The sequence below is a fragment of the Hemitrygon akajei genome, chromosome 26, assembly GCF_048418815.1.
Source record: "Hemitrygon akajei chromosome 26, sHemAka1.3, whole genome shotgun sequence".
In the NCBI taxonomy this organism is placed as follows: Eukaryota; Metazoa; Chordata; class Chondrichthyes; order Myliobatiformes; family Dasyatidae; genus Hemitrygon; species Hemitrygon akajei.
In genome coordinates, this window is record NC_133149.1 from 62,176,876 (window position 1) to 62,190,269 (window position 13,394).

At 43.9% G+C, this 13,394-nt stretch overlaps 1 protein-coding gene across 1 annotated transcript in view; it reads left to right on the top strand.

Moving 5' to 3' along the window:
* LOC140716981 (uncharacterized) overlaps window positions 1-13,394 on the top strand; it is a 520,796-nt gene that overhangs the window by 434,653 nt on the left and 72,749 nt on the right. The window lies entirely within an intron of this gene.

Genomic DNA, 13,394 nt, shown 5'->3' on the forward strand with positions numbered 1-13,394 from the left:
TGTATTGAGGGGACCAGAACTGAACACAGTACCAAAAGTGAGGTCCAACTACGTCCTTATATCTGTAAATCTCCTCTGCCCTCTGTCTATAGTGTGCACGTCCATCCTGTATTGAGGGTACCAGAACTGAACCCAGTACCAAAAGTGAGGTCTAACTACGGCCTTATATCTGTATATCTCCTCTGCCCTCTGTCTATAGTATCCACGTCCTTCCAGTATTGAGGGGACCAGAACTGAACACAGTACCAAAAGTGAGGTCTAACTAAGGCCTTATATCTGTAAATCTACTCTGCCCTCTGTCTATAGTATCCACGTCCTTCCTGTATTGAGGGACCAGAACTGAACACAGTACCAAAAGTGAGGTCTCACTAAGTCCTTATATCTGTAAATCTCCTCTGCCCTCTGTCTATAGTATCCACGTACTTCCTGTATTGAGGGGACCAGAACTGAACACAGTACCAAAAGTGAGGTCCAACTAAGTCCTTATATCTGTAAATCTCCTCTGCCCTCTGTCTATATTATCCACGTCCTTCCTGTATTGAGGTGACGAGTACTGAACCCAGTACCAAAAGTGAAGTCTAACTAAGGCCTTATATTTGTATATCTCCTCTGCCCTCTGTCTATAGTATCCATGTCCTTACAGTATTGAGGTGACGAGAACTGAACCCAGTACCAAAAGTGAGGTCTAACTACGGCCTTATATCTGTGTATCTCCTCTGCCCTCTGTCTATAGTATCCACGTCCTTCCAGTATTGAGGGGACCAGAACTGAACACAGTACCAAAAGTGAGGTCTAACTAAGTCCTTATATCTGTAAATCTCGTCTGCCCTCTGTCTATATTATCCACGTCCATCCTGTATTGAGGGGACCAGAACTGAACACAGTACCAAAAGTGAGGTCTAACTAAGTCCTTATATCTGTAAATCTCCTCTGCCCTCTGTCTATCGTATCCACATCCTTCCAGTATTGAGGGGACCAGAACTGAACACAGTACCAAAAGTGAGGTCTAACTAAGTCCTTATATCTGTAAATCTCCTCTGCCCTCCGTCTATATTATCCACGTCCATCCTGTATTGAGGGGACCAGAACTGAACACAGTACCAAAAGTGAGGTCTTACTAAGTCCTTATATCTGTAAATCTCCTCTGCCCAATGTCTCTCGTATCCATGTCCTTCCTGTATTGAGGGGACCAGAACTGAACACAGTACCAAAAGTGAGGTCTAACTAAGGCCTTATATCTGTAAATCTCCTCTGCCCTCTGTCTATATTATCCACGTCCATCCTGTATTGAGCGGACCAGAACTGAACACAGTACCAAAAGTGAGGTCTAACTAAGTCCTTATATCTGTAAATCTTCTCTGCCCTCTGTCTGTAGTATACACATCCTTCGTATATAGAGGGGACCAGAACTGAACACAGTACCAAAAGTCAGGTCTAACTAAGGTCTTATATCTGTAAATCTCCTCTGCCCTCTGTCTCTCATATCCATGTCCTTCCTGTATTGAGGGGACCAGAACTGAACACAGTACCAAAAGTGAGGTCTAACTAAGGCCTTATATCTGTAAATCTCCTCTGCCCTCTGTCTATAGTATCCACGTCCATCCTGTATTGAGGGGACCAGAACTGAACACAGTAGCAAAAGTGAGGTCTAACTAATGCCTTATATCTGTAAATCTACTCTGCCCTCTGTCTCTCATATCCATGTCCTTCCTGTATTGAGGGGACCAGAACTGAACACAGTACCAAAAGTGAGATCTAACTAATGCCTTATATCTGTAAATCTCCTCTGCCCTCTGTCTATAGTATCCACGTCCTTCCTGTAGTGTGGCGACCAGAACTGAACACAGTACCAAAAGTGAGGTCTAACTAAGTTCCTATATCTGTAAATCTACTCTGCCCTCTGTCTATAGTATCCACGTCCTTCCAGTATTGAGGGGACCAGAACTGAACACAGTACCAAAAGTGAGGTCTAACTAATGCCTTATATCTGTAAATCTCCTCTGCCCTCTGTCTATAGTATCCACGTCCTTCCTGTAGTGTGGCGACCAGAACTGAACACAGTACCAAAAGTGAGGTCTAACTAAGTTCCTATATCTGTAAATCTACTCTGCCCTCTGTCTATAGTATCCACGTCCTTCCAGTATTGAGGGGACCAGAACTGAACACAGTACCAAAAGTGAGGTCTAACTAATGCCTTATATCTGTAAATCTCCTCTGCCCTCTGTCTATAGTATCCACGTCCTTCCTGTAGTGTGGCGACCAGAACTGAACACAGTACCAAAAGTGAGGTCTAACTAAGTTCCTATATCTGTAAATCTACTCTGCCCTCTGTCTGTAGTATCCACGTCCTTCCTGTGTTGAGGGGACCAGAACTGAACACAGTACCAAAAGTGAGGTCTAACTAATGCCTTATATCTGTAAATCTCCTCTGCCCTCTGTCTATAGTATCCACATCCTTCCTGTAGTGTGGCGACCAGAACTGAACACAGTACCAAAAGTGAGGTCTAACTAAGTTCCTATATCTGTAAATCTCCTGTGCCCTCTGTCTATAATATCCACGTCCTTCCAGTATTGAGGGGACCAGAACTGAACACAGTACCAAAAGTGAGGTCTCACTAATGCCTTATATCTGTAAATCTCCTCTACCCTCTGTCTATAGTATCCACATCCTTCCTGTATTGAGGGACCAGAACTGAACACAGTACCAAAAGTGAGGTCTCACTAAGTCCTTATATCTGTAAATCTCCTCTGCCCTCTGTCTATAGTATCCACGTCCTTCCTGTATTGAGGGGACCAGAACTGAACACAGTACCAAAAGTGAGGTCTAACTAAGTCCTTATATCTGTAAATCTCCTCTGCCCTCATTCTGTAGTATCCACGTCCATCCTATATTGAGGGGACCAGAATTGAACACAGGACCAAAAGTGAGGTCTAACTAAGTTCTTATATCTGTAATTCTCCTCTGCCCTCTGTCTATAGTATCCACGTCCTTCCTGTATTGAGTGGACCAGAACTGAACACAGTAGCAAAGGTGAGGTCCAACTAAGTCCTTATATCTGTAAATCTCCTCTATCTGTATATAGTATCCACGTCCATCCTGTATTGAGGGGACCATAACTGAACACAATACCAAAAGTGATGTCTGACTAAGCCCTTATATCTGTAAATCCCCTCTGCCCTCTGTCTATATTATCCACGTCCATCCTGTATTGAGGGGACCAGAACTGAACACAGTACCAAAAGTGAGGTCTAACTAAGTCCTTATATCTGTAAATCTTCTCTGCCCTCTGTCTGTAGTATACACGTCCTTCGTATATAGAGGGGACCAGAACTGAACACAGTACAAAAAGTCAGGTCTAACTAAGGTCTTATATCTGTAAATCTCCTCTGGCCTCTGTCTATAGTATCCATGTCCTTCCTGTATTGAGGGGACCAGAACTGAACACAGTACCAAAAGTGAGGTCTAACTAAGGCATTATATCTGTAAATCTACTCTGCCCTCTGTCTATAGTATCCACATCCTTCCAGTATTGAGGGGACCAGAACTGAACACAGTACCAAAAGTGAGGTCTCACTAAGTCCTTATATCTGTAAATCTCCTCTGCCCTCTGTCTATAGTATCCACGTCCTTCCTGTATTGAGGGACCAGAACTGAACACAGTACCAAAAGTGAGGTCTAACCAAGGCCTTATATCTGTAAATCTCCTCTGCCCTCTGTCTATAGTATCCACGTCCTTCCTGTATTGAGGGGACCAGAACTGAACACAGTACCAAAAGTGAGGTCCAACTAAGTCCTTATATCTGTAAATCTCCTCTGCCCTCTGTCTATAGTATCCACATCCTTCCTGTATTGAGGGGACCAGAACTGAACACAGTACCAAAAGTGAGGTCTCACTAAGTCCTTATATCTGTAAATCTCCTCTGCCCTCTGTCTATAGTATCCACGTCCATCCTGTATTGAGGGGACCAGAACTGAACACAGTACCAAAAGTCAGGTCCAACTAAATCCTTATATCTGTAAATCTCCTCTGCCCTCTGTCTATATTATCCATGTCCTTCCAGTATTGAGGTGACGAGTACTGAACCCAGTACCAAAAGTGAGGTCTAACTAAGGCCTTATATCTGTAAATCTACTCTGCCCTCTGCTTATAGTATCCACGTCCTTCCAGTATTGAGGGGACCAGAACTGAACACAGTACCAAAAGTGAGGTCTAACTAAGGCCTTATATCTGTAAATCTACTCTGCCCTCTGTCTATAGTATCCACGTCCTTCCTGTATTGAGGGGACCAGAACTGAACACAGTACCAAAAGTGAGGTCCAACTACGTCCTTATATCTGTAAATCTCCTCTGCCCTCTGTCTATAGTATGCACGTCCATCCTGTATTGAGGGGACCAGAACTGAACCCAGTACCAATAGTGAGGTCTAACTACGGCCTTATATCTGTATATCTCCTCTGCCCTCTGTCTATAGTATCCACGTCCTTCCAGTATTGAGGGGACCAGAACTGAACACAGTACCAAAAGTGAGGTCTAACTAAGGCCTTATATCTGTAAATCTACTCTGCCCTCTGTCTATAGTATTCACGTCCTTCCTGTATTGAGGGACCAGAACTGAACACAGTACCAAAAGTGAGGTCTCACTAAGTCCTTATATCTGTAAATCTCCTCTGCCCTCTGTCTATAGTATCCACGTACTTCCTGTATTGAGGGGACCAGAACTGAACACAGTACCAAAAGTGAGGTCCAACTAAGTCCTTATATCTGTAAATCTCCTCTGCCCTCTGTCTATATTATCCACGTCCTTCCTGTATTGAGGTGACGAGTACTGAACCCAGTACCAAAAGTGAAGTCTAACTAAGGCCTTATATTTGTATATCTCCTCTGCCCTCTGTCTATAGTATCCATGTCCTTACAGTATTGAGGTGACGAGAACTGAACCCAGTACCAAAAGTGAGGTCTAACTACGGCCTTATATCTGTGTATCTCCTCTGCCCTCTGTCTATAGTATCCACGTCCTTCCAGTATTGAGGGGACCAGAACTGAACACAGTACCAAAAATGAGGTCTAACTAAGGTCTTATATCTGTAAATCCCCTCTGCCCTCTGTCTATATTATCCACGTCCATCCTGTATTGAGGGGACCAGAACTGAACACAGTACCAAAAGTGAGGTCTAACTAAGTCCTTATATCTGTAAATCTCCTCTGCCCTCTGTCTATAGTATCCACGTCCATCCTGTATTGAGGGGACCAGAACTGAACACAGTACCAAAAGTCAGGTCCAACTAAGTCCTTATATCTGTAAATCTCCTCTGCCCTCTGTCTATATTATCCACGTCCTTCCAGTATTGAGGTGACGAGTACTGAACCCAGTACCAAAAGTGAGGTCTAACTAAGGCCTTATATCTGTAAATCTACTCTGCCCTCTGCCTATAGTATCCACGTCCTTCCAGTATTGAGGGTACCAGAACTGAACACAGTACCAAAAGTGAGGTCTAACTAAGGCCTTATATCTGTAAATCTACTCTGCCCTCTGTCTATAGTATCCACGTCCTTCCTGTATTGAGGGGACCAGAACTGAACACAGTACCAAAAGTGAGGTCCAACTACGTCCTTATATCTGTAAATCTCCTCTGCCCTCTGTCTATAGTATGCACGTCCATCCTCTATTGAGGGGACCAGAACTGAACCCAGTACCAAAAGTGAGGTCTAACTACGGCCTTATATCTGTATATCTCCTCTGCCCTCTGTCTATAGTATCCACGTCCTTCCAGTATTGAGGGGACCAGAACTGAACACAGTACCAAAAGTGAGGTCTAACTAAGTCCTTATATCTAGAAATCTCGTCTGCCCTCTGTCTATTGTATCCACGTCCTTCCAGTATTGAGGGGACCAGAACTGAACACAGTACCAAAAGTGAGGTCTAACTAAGTCCTTATAACTGTAAATCTCCTCTGCCCTCCGTCTATATTATCCACGTCCATCCTGTATTGAGGGGACCAGAACTGGACACAGTACCAAAAGTGAGGTCTTACTAAGTCCTTATATCTGTAAATCTCCTCTGCCCAATGTCTCTCGTATCCATGTCCTTCCTGTATTGAGGGGACCAGAACTGAACACAGTACCAAAAGTGAGGTCTAACTAAGGCCTTATATCTGTAAATCTCCTCTGCCCTCTGTCTATATTATCCACGTCCATCCTGTATTGAGCGGACCAGAACTGAACACAGTACCAAAAGTGAGGTCTAACTAAGTCCTTATATCTGTAAATCTTCTCTGCCCTCTGTCTGTAGTATACACATCCTTCGTATATAGAGGGGACCAGAACTGAACACAGTACCAAAAGTCAGGTCTAACTAAGGTCTTATATCTGTAAATCTCCTCTGCCCTCTGTCTCTCATATCCATGTCCTTCCTGTATTAAGGGGACCAGAACTGAACACAGTACCAAAAGTGAGGTCTAACTAATGCCTTATATCTGTAAATCTACTCTGCCCTCTGTCTCTCATATCCATGTCCTTCCTGTATTGAGGGGACCAGAACTGAACACAGTACCAAAAGTGAGATCTAACTAATGCCTTATATCTGTAAATCTCCTCTGCCCTCTGTCTATAGTATCCACGTCCTTCCTGTAGTGTGGCGACCAGAACTGAACACAGTACCAAAAGTGAGGTCTAACTAAGTTCCTATATCTGTAAATCTACTCTGCCCTCTTTCTATATTATCCACGTCCTTCCAGTATTGAGGGGACCAGAACTGAACACAGTACCAAAAGTGAGGTCTAACTAATGCCTTATATCTGTAAATCTCCTCTGCCCTCTGTCTATAGTATCCACGTCCTTCCTGTAGTGTGGCGACCAGAACTGAACACAGTACCAAAAGTGAGGTCTAACTAAGTTCCTATATCTGTAAATCTACTCTGCCCTCTGTCTATAGTATCCACGTCCTTCCAGTATTGAGGGGACCAGAACTGAACACAGTACCAAAAGTGAGGTCTAACTAATGCCTTATATCTGTAAATCTCCTCTGCCCTCTGTCTATAGTATCCACGTCCTTCCTGTAGTGTGGCGACCAGAACTGAACACAGTACCAAAAGTGAGGTCTAACTAAGTTCCTATATCTGTAAATCTACTCTGCCCTCTGTCTATAGTATCCACGTCCTTCCTGTGTTGAGGGGACCAGAACTGAACACAGTACCAAAAGTGAGGTCTAACTAATGCCTTATATCTGTAAATCTCCTCTGCCCTCTGTCTATAGTATCCACGTCCTTCCTGTATTGAGGGGACCAGAACTGAACACAGTACCAAAAGTGAGATCTAACTAAGTCCTTATATCTGTAAATCTCCTCTGCCCTCTGTCTATAGTATCCACGTCCTTCCTGTATTGAGGGGACCAGAACTGAACACAGTACCAAAAGTGAGGTCTCACTAAGTCCTTATATCTGTAAATCTCCTCTGCCCTCTGTTTATAGTATCCACGTCCTTCCTGTATTGAGGGGACCAGAACTGAACACAGTACCAAAAGTGAGGTCTAACTAATGCCTTATATCTGTAAATCTCCTCTGCCCTCTGTCTATAGTATCCACGTCCTTCCTGTAGTGTGGCGACCAGAACTGAACACAGTACCAAAAGTGAGGTCTAACTAAGTTCCTATATCTGTAAATCTCCTCTGCCCTCTGTCTCCCATATCCATGTCCTTCCTGTATTGAGGGGACCAGAACTGAACACAGTACCAAAAGTGAGGTCTAACTAAGGCCTTATATCTGTAAATCTACTCTGCCCTCTGTCTATAGTATCCACGTCCTTCCAGTATTGAGGGGACCAGAACTGAACACAGTACCAAAAGTGAGGTCTCACTAAGTCCTTATATCTGTAAATCTCCTCTGCCCTCTGTCTATAGTATCCACGTCCTTCCTGTATTGAGGGGACCAGAACTGAACACAGTACCAAAAGTGAGGTCTAACTAAGGCCTTATATCTGTAAATCTCCTCTGCCCTCTGTCTATAGTATCCACATCCTTCCTGTATTGAGGGGACCAGAACTGAACACAGTACCTAAAGTCAGGTCTAACTAAGTCCTTATATCTGTAAATCTTCTCTGCCCTCTGTCTGTAGTATGCACGTCCTTCGTATATAGAGGGGACCAGAACTGAACACAGTACCAAAAGTCAGGTCTAACTAAGTCCTTATATCTGTAAATCTCCTCTGGCCTCTGTCTCTCGTATCCATGTCCTTCCTGTATTGAGGGGACCAGAACTGAACACAGTACCAAAAGTGAGGTCTAACTAAGGCCTTATATCTGTAAATCTACTCTGCCCTCTGTCTATAGTATCCACGTCCTTCCAGTATTGAGGGGACCAGAACTGAACACTGTACCAAAAGTGAGGTCTCACTAAATCCTTATATCTGTAAATCTCCTCTGCCCTCTGTCTATAGTATCCACGTCCTTCCTGTATTGAGGGGACCAGAACTGAACACAGTACCAAAAGTGAGGTCTAACCAAGGCCTTATATCTGTAAATCTCCTCTGCCCTCTGTCTATAGTATCCACGTCCTTCCTGTATTGAGGGGACCAGAACTGAACACAGTACCAAAAGTGAGGTCCAACTAAGTCCTTATATCTGTAAATCTCCTCTGCCCTCTGTCTATAGTATCCACGTCCTTCCAGTATTGAGGTGACGAGTACTGAACCCAGTACCAAAAGTGAGGTCTAACTACGTCCTTATATCTGTAAATCTCCTCTGCCCTCTGTCTATAGTATCCACGTGCTTCCAGTATTGAGGGGACCAGAACTAAACACAGTACCAAAAGTGAGGTCTAACTAAGGCATAATATCTGTAAATCTCCTCTGCCCTCTGTCTATAGTATCTACGTCCTTCCTGTATTGAGGGGACCAGAACTGAACACAGTACCGAATGTGAGGTCTAATTAAGGCCTTATATCTGTAAATTTCCTCTGCCGTCTGTCTATAGTATCCACGTCCATCCTGTATTGAGCGGACCAGAACTGAACACAGTACCAAAAGTGAGGTCTGACTAAGTCCTTATATCTGGATATCTCCTCTGCCCTCTGTCTCTCGTATCCATGTCCTTCCTGTATTGAGGGGACCAGAACTGAACACAGTACCAAAAGTGAGGACTAACTAAGGCCTTATAAATGTAAATCTACTCTGCCCTCTGTCTATAGTATCCACGTCCTTCCAGTATTGAGGGGACCAGAACTGAACACAGTACCAAAAGTGAGGTCTAACTAAGGCCTTATATCTGTAAATCTACTCTGCCCTCTGTCTATAGTATCCACGTCCTTCCTGTATTGAGGGACCAGAACTGAACACAGTACCAAAAGTGAGGTCTCACTAAGTCCTTATATCTGTAAATCTCCTCTGCCCTCTGTCTATAGTATCCACGTCCTTCCTGTATTGAGGGGACCAGAACTGAACACAGTACCAAAAGTGAGGTCCAACTAAGTCCTTATATCTGTAAATCTCCTCTGCCCTCTGTCTATATTATCCACGTCCTTCCTGTATTGAGGTGACGAGTACTGAACCCAGTACCAAAAGTGAAGTCTAACTAAGGCCTTATATTTGTATATCTCCTCTGCCCTCTGTCTATAGTATCCATGTCCTTACAGTATTGAGGTGACGAGAACTGAACCCAGTACCAAAAGTGAGGTCTAACTACGGCCTTATATCTGTGTATCTCCTCTGCCCTCTGTCTATAGTATCCACGTCCTTCCAGTATTGAGGGGACCAGAACTGAACACAGTACCAAAAATGAGGTCTAACTAAGGTCTTATATCTGTAAATCCCCTCTGCCCTCTGTCTATATTATCCACGTCCATCCTGTATTGAGGGGACCAGAACTGAACACAGTACCAAAAGTGAGGTCTAACTAAGTCCTTATATCTGTAAATCTTCTCTGCCCTCTGTCTGTAGTATACACGTCCTTCGTATATAGAGGGGACCAGAACTGAACACAGTACAAAAAGTCAGGTCTAACTAAGGTCTTATATCTGTAAATCTCCTCTGGCCTCTGTCTATAGTATCCATGTCCTTCCTGTATTGAGGGGACCAGAACTGAACACAGTACCAAAAGTGAGGTCTAACTAAGGCATTATATCTGTAAATCTACTCTGCCCTCTGTCTATAGTATCCACATCCTTCCAGTATTGAGGGGACCAGAACTGAACACAGTACCAAAAGTGAGGTCTCACTAAGTCCTTATATCTGTAAATCTCCTCTGCCCTCTGTCTATAGTATCCACGTCCTTCCTGTATTGAGGGACCAGAACTGAACACAGTACCAAAAGTGAGGTCTAACCAAGGCCTTATATCTGTAAATCTCCTCTGCCCTCTGTCTATAGTATCCACGTCCTTCCTGTATTGAGGGGACCAGAACTGAACACAGTACCAAAAGTGAGGTCCAACTAAGTCCTTATATCTGTAAATCTCCTCTGCCCTCTGTCTATAGTATCCACATCCTTCCTGTATTGAGGGGACCAGAACTGAACACAGTACCAAAAGTGAGGTCTCACTAAGTCCTTATATCTGTAAATCTCCTCTGCCCTCTGTCTATAGTATCCACGTCCATCCTGTATTGAGGGGACCAGAACTGAACACAGTACCAAAAGTCAGGTCCAACTAAGTCCTTATATCTGTAAATCTCCTCTGCCCTCTGTCTATATTATCCATGTCCTTCCAGTATTGAGGTGACGAGTACTGAACCCAGTACCAAAAGTGAGGTCTAACTAAGGCCTTATATCTGTAAATCTTCTCTGCCCTCTGTCTGTAGTATGCACGTCCTTCGTATATAGAGGGGACCAGAACTGAACACAGTACCAAAAGTCAGGTCTAACTAAGTCCTTATATCTGTAAATCTCCTCTGGCCTCTGTCTCTCGTATCCATGTCCTTCCTGTATTGAGGGGACCAGAACTGAACACAGTACCAAAAGTGAGGTCTAACCAAGGCCTTATATCTGTAAATCTCCTCTGCCCTCTGTCTATAGTATCCACGTCCTTCCTGTATTGAGGGGACCAGAACTGAACACAGTACCAAAAGTGAGGTCCAACTAAGTCCTTATATCTGTAAATCTCCTCTGCCCTCTGTCTATAGTATCCACGTCCTTCCAGTATTGAGGTGACGAGTACTGAACCCAGTACCAAAAGTGAGGTCTAACTACGTCCTTATATCTGTAAATCTCCTCTGCCCTCTGTCTATAGTATCCACGTGCTTCCAGTATTGAGGGGACCAGAACTAAACACAGTACCAAAAGTGAGGTCTAACTAAGGCATAATATCTGTAAATCTCCTCTGCCCTCGGTCTATAGTATCCACGTCCTTCCTGTATTGAGGGGACCAGAACTGAACACAGTACCGAATGTGAGGTCTAATTAAGGCCTTATATCTGTAAATTTCCTCTGCCGTCTGTCTATAGTATCCACGTCCATCCTGTATTGAGCGGACCAGAACTGAACACAGTACCAAAAGTGAGGTCTGACTAAGTCCTTATATCTGGATATCTCCTCTGCCCTCTGTCTCTCGTATCCATGTCCTTCCTGTATTGAGGGGACCAGAACTGAACACAGTACCAAAAGTGAGGACTAACTAAGGCCTTATAAATGTAAATCTACTCTGCCCTCTGTCTATAGTATCCACGTCCTTCCAGTATTGAGGGGACCAGAACTGAACACAGTACCAAAAGTGAGGTCTAACTAAGGCATAATATCTGTAAATCTCCTCTGCCCTCTGTCTATAGTATCCACGTCCTTCCTGTATTGAGGGGACCAGAACTGAACACAGTACCGAATGTGAGGTCTAATTAAGGCCTTATATCTGTAAATTTCCTCTGCCGTCTGTCTATAGTATCCACGTCCATCCTGTATTGAGCGGACCAGAACTGAACACAGTACCAAAAGTGAGGTCTGACTAAGTCCTTATATCTGGATATCTCCTCTGCCCTCTGTCTCTCGTATCCATGTCCTTCCTGTATTGAGGGGACCAGAACTGAACACAGTACCAAAAGTGAGGACTAACTAAGGCCTTATAAATGTAAATCTACTCTGCCCTCTGTCTATAGTATCCACGTCCTTCCAGTATTGAGGGGACCAGAACTGAACACAGTACCAAAAGTGAGGTCTAACTAAGGCCTTATATCTGTAAATCTACTCTGCCCTCTGTCTATAGTATCCACGTCCTTCCTGTATTGAGGGACCAGAACTGAACACAGTACCAAAAGTGAGGTCTCACTAAGTCCTTATATCTGTAAATCTCCTCTGCCCTCTGTCTATAGTATCCACGTCCTTCCTGTATTGAGGGGACCAGAACTGAACACAGTACCAAAAGTGAGGTCCAACTAAGTCCTTATATCTGTAAATCTCCTCTGCCCTCTGTCTATATTATCCACGTCCTTCCTGTATTGAGGTGACGAGTACTGAACCCAGTACCAAAAGTGAAGTCTAACTAAGGCCTTATATTTGTATATCTCCTCTGCCCTCTGTCTATAGTATCCATGTCCTTACAGTATTGAGGTGACGAGAACTGAACCCAGTACCAAAAGTGAGGTCTAACTACGGCCTTATATCTGTGTATCTCCTCTGCCCTCTGTCTATAGTATCCACATCCTTCCAGTATTGAGGGGACCAGAACTGAACACAGTACCAAAAATGAGGTCTAACTAAGGTCTTATATCTGTAAATCCCCTCTGCCCTCTGTCTATATTATCCACGTCCATCCTGTATTGAGGGGACCAGAACTGAACACAGTACCAAAAGTGAGGTCTAACTAAGTCCTTATATCTGTAAATCTTCTCTGCCCTCTGTCTGTAGTATACACGTCCTTCGTATATAGAGGGGACCAGAACTGAACACAGTACAAAGAGTCAGGTCTAACTAAGGTCTTATATCTGTAAATCTCCTCTGGCCTCTGTCTATAGTATCCATGTCCTTCCTGTATTGAGGGGACCAGAACTGAACACAGTACCAAAAGTGAGGTCTAACTAAGGCATTATATCTGTAAATCTACTCTGCCCTCTGTCTATAGTATCCACATCCTTCCAGTATTGAGGGGACCAGAACTGAACACAGTACCAAAAGTGAGGTCTCACTAAGTCCTTATATCTGTAAATCTCCTCTGCCCTCTGTCTATAGTATCCACGTCCTTGCTGTATTGAGGGACCAGAACTGAACACAGTACCAAAAGTGAGGTCTAACCAAGGCCTTATATCTGTAAATCTCCTCTGCCCTCTGTCTATAGTATCCACGTCCTTCCTGTATTGAGGGGACCAGAACTGAACACAGTACCAAAAGTGAGGTCCAACTAAGTCCTTATATCTGTAAATCTCCTCTGCCCTCTGTCTATAGTATCCACATCCTTCCTGTATTGAGGGGACCAGAACTGAACACAGT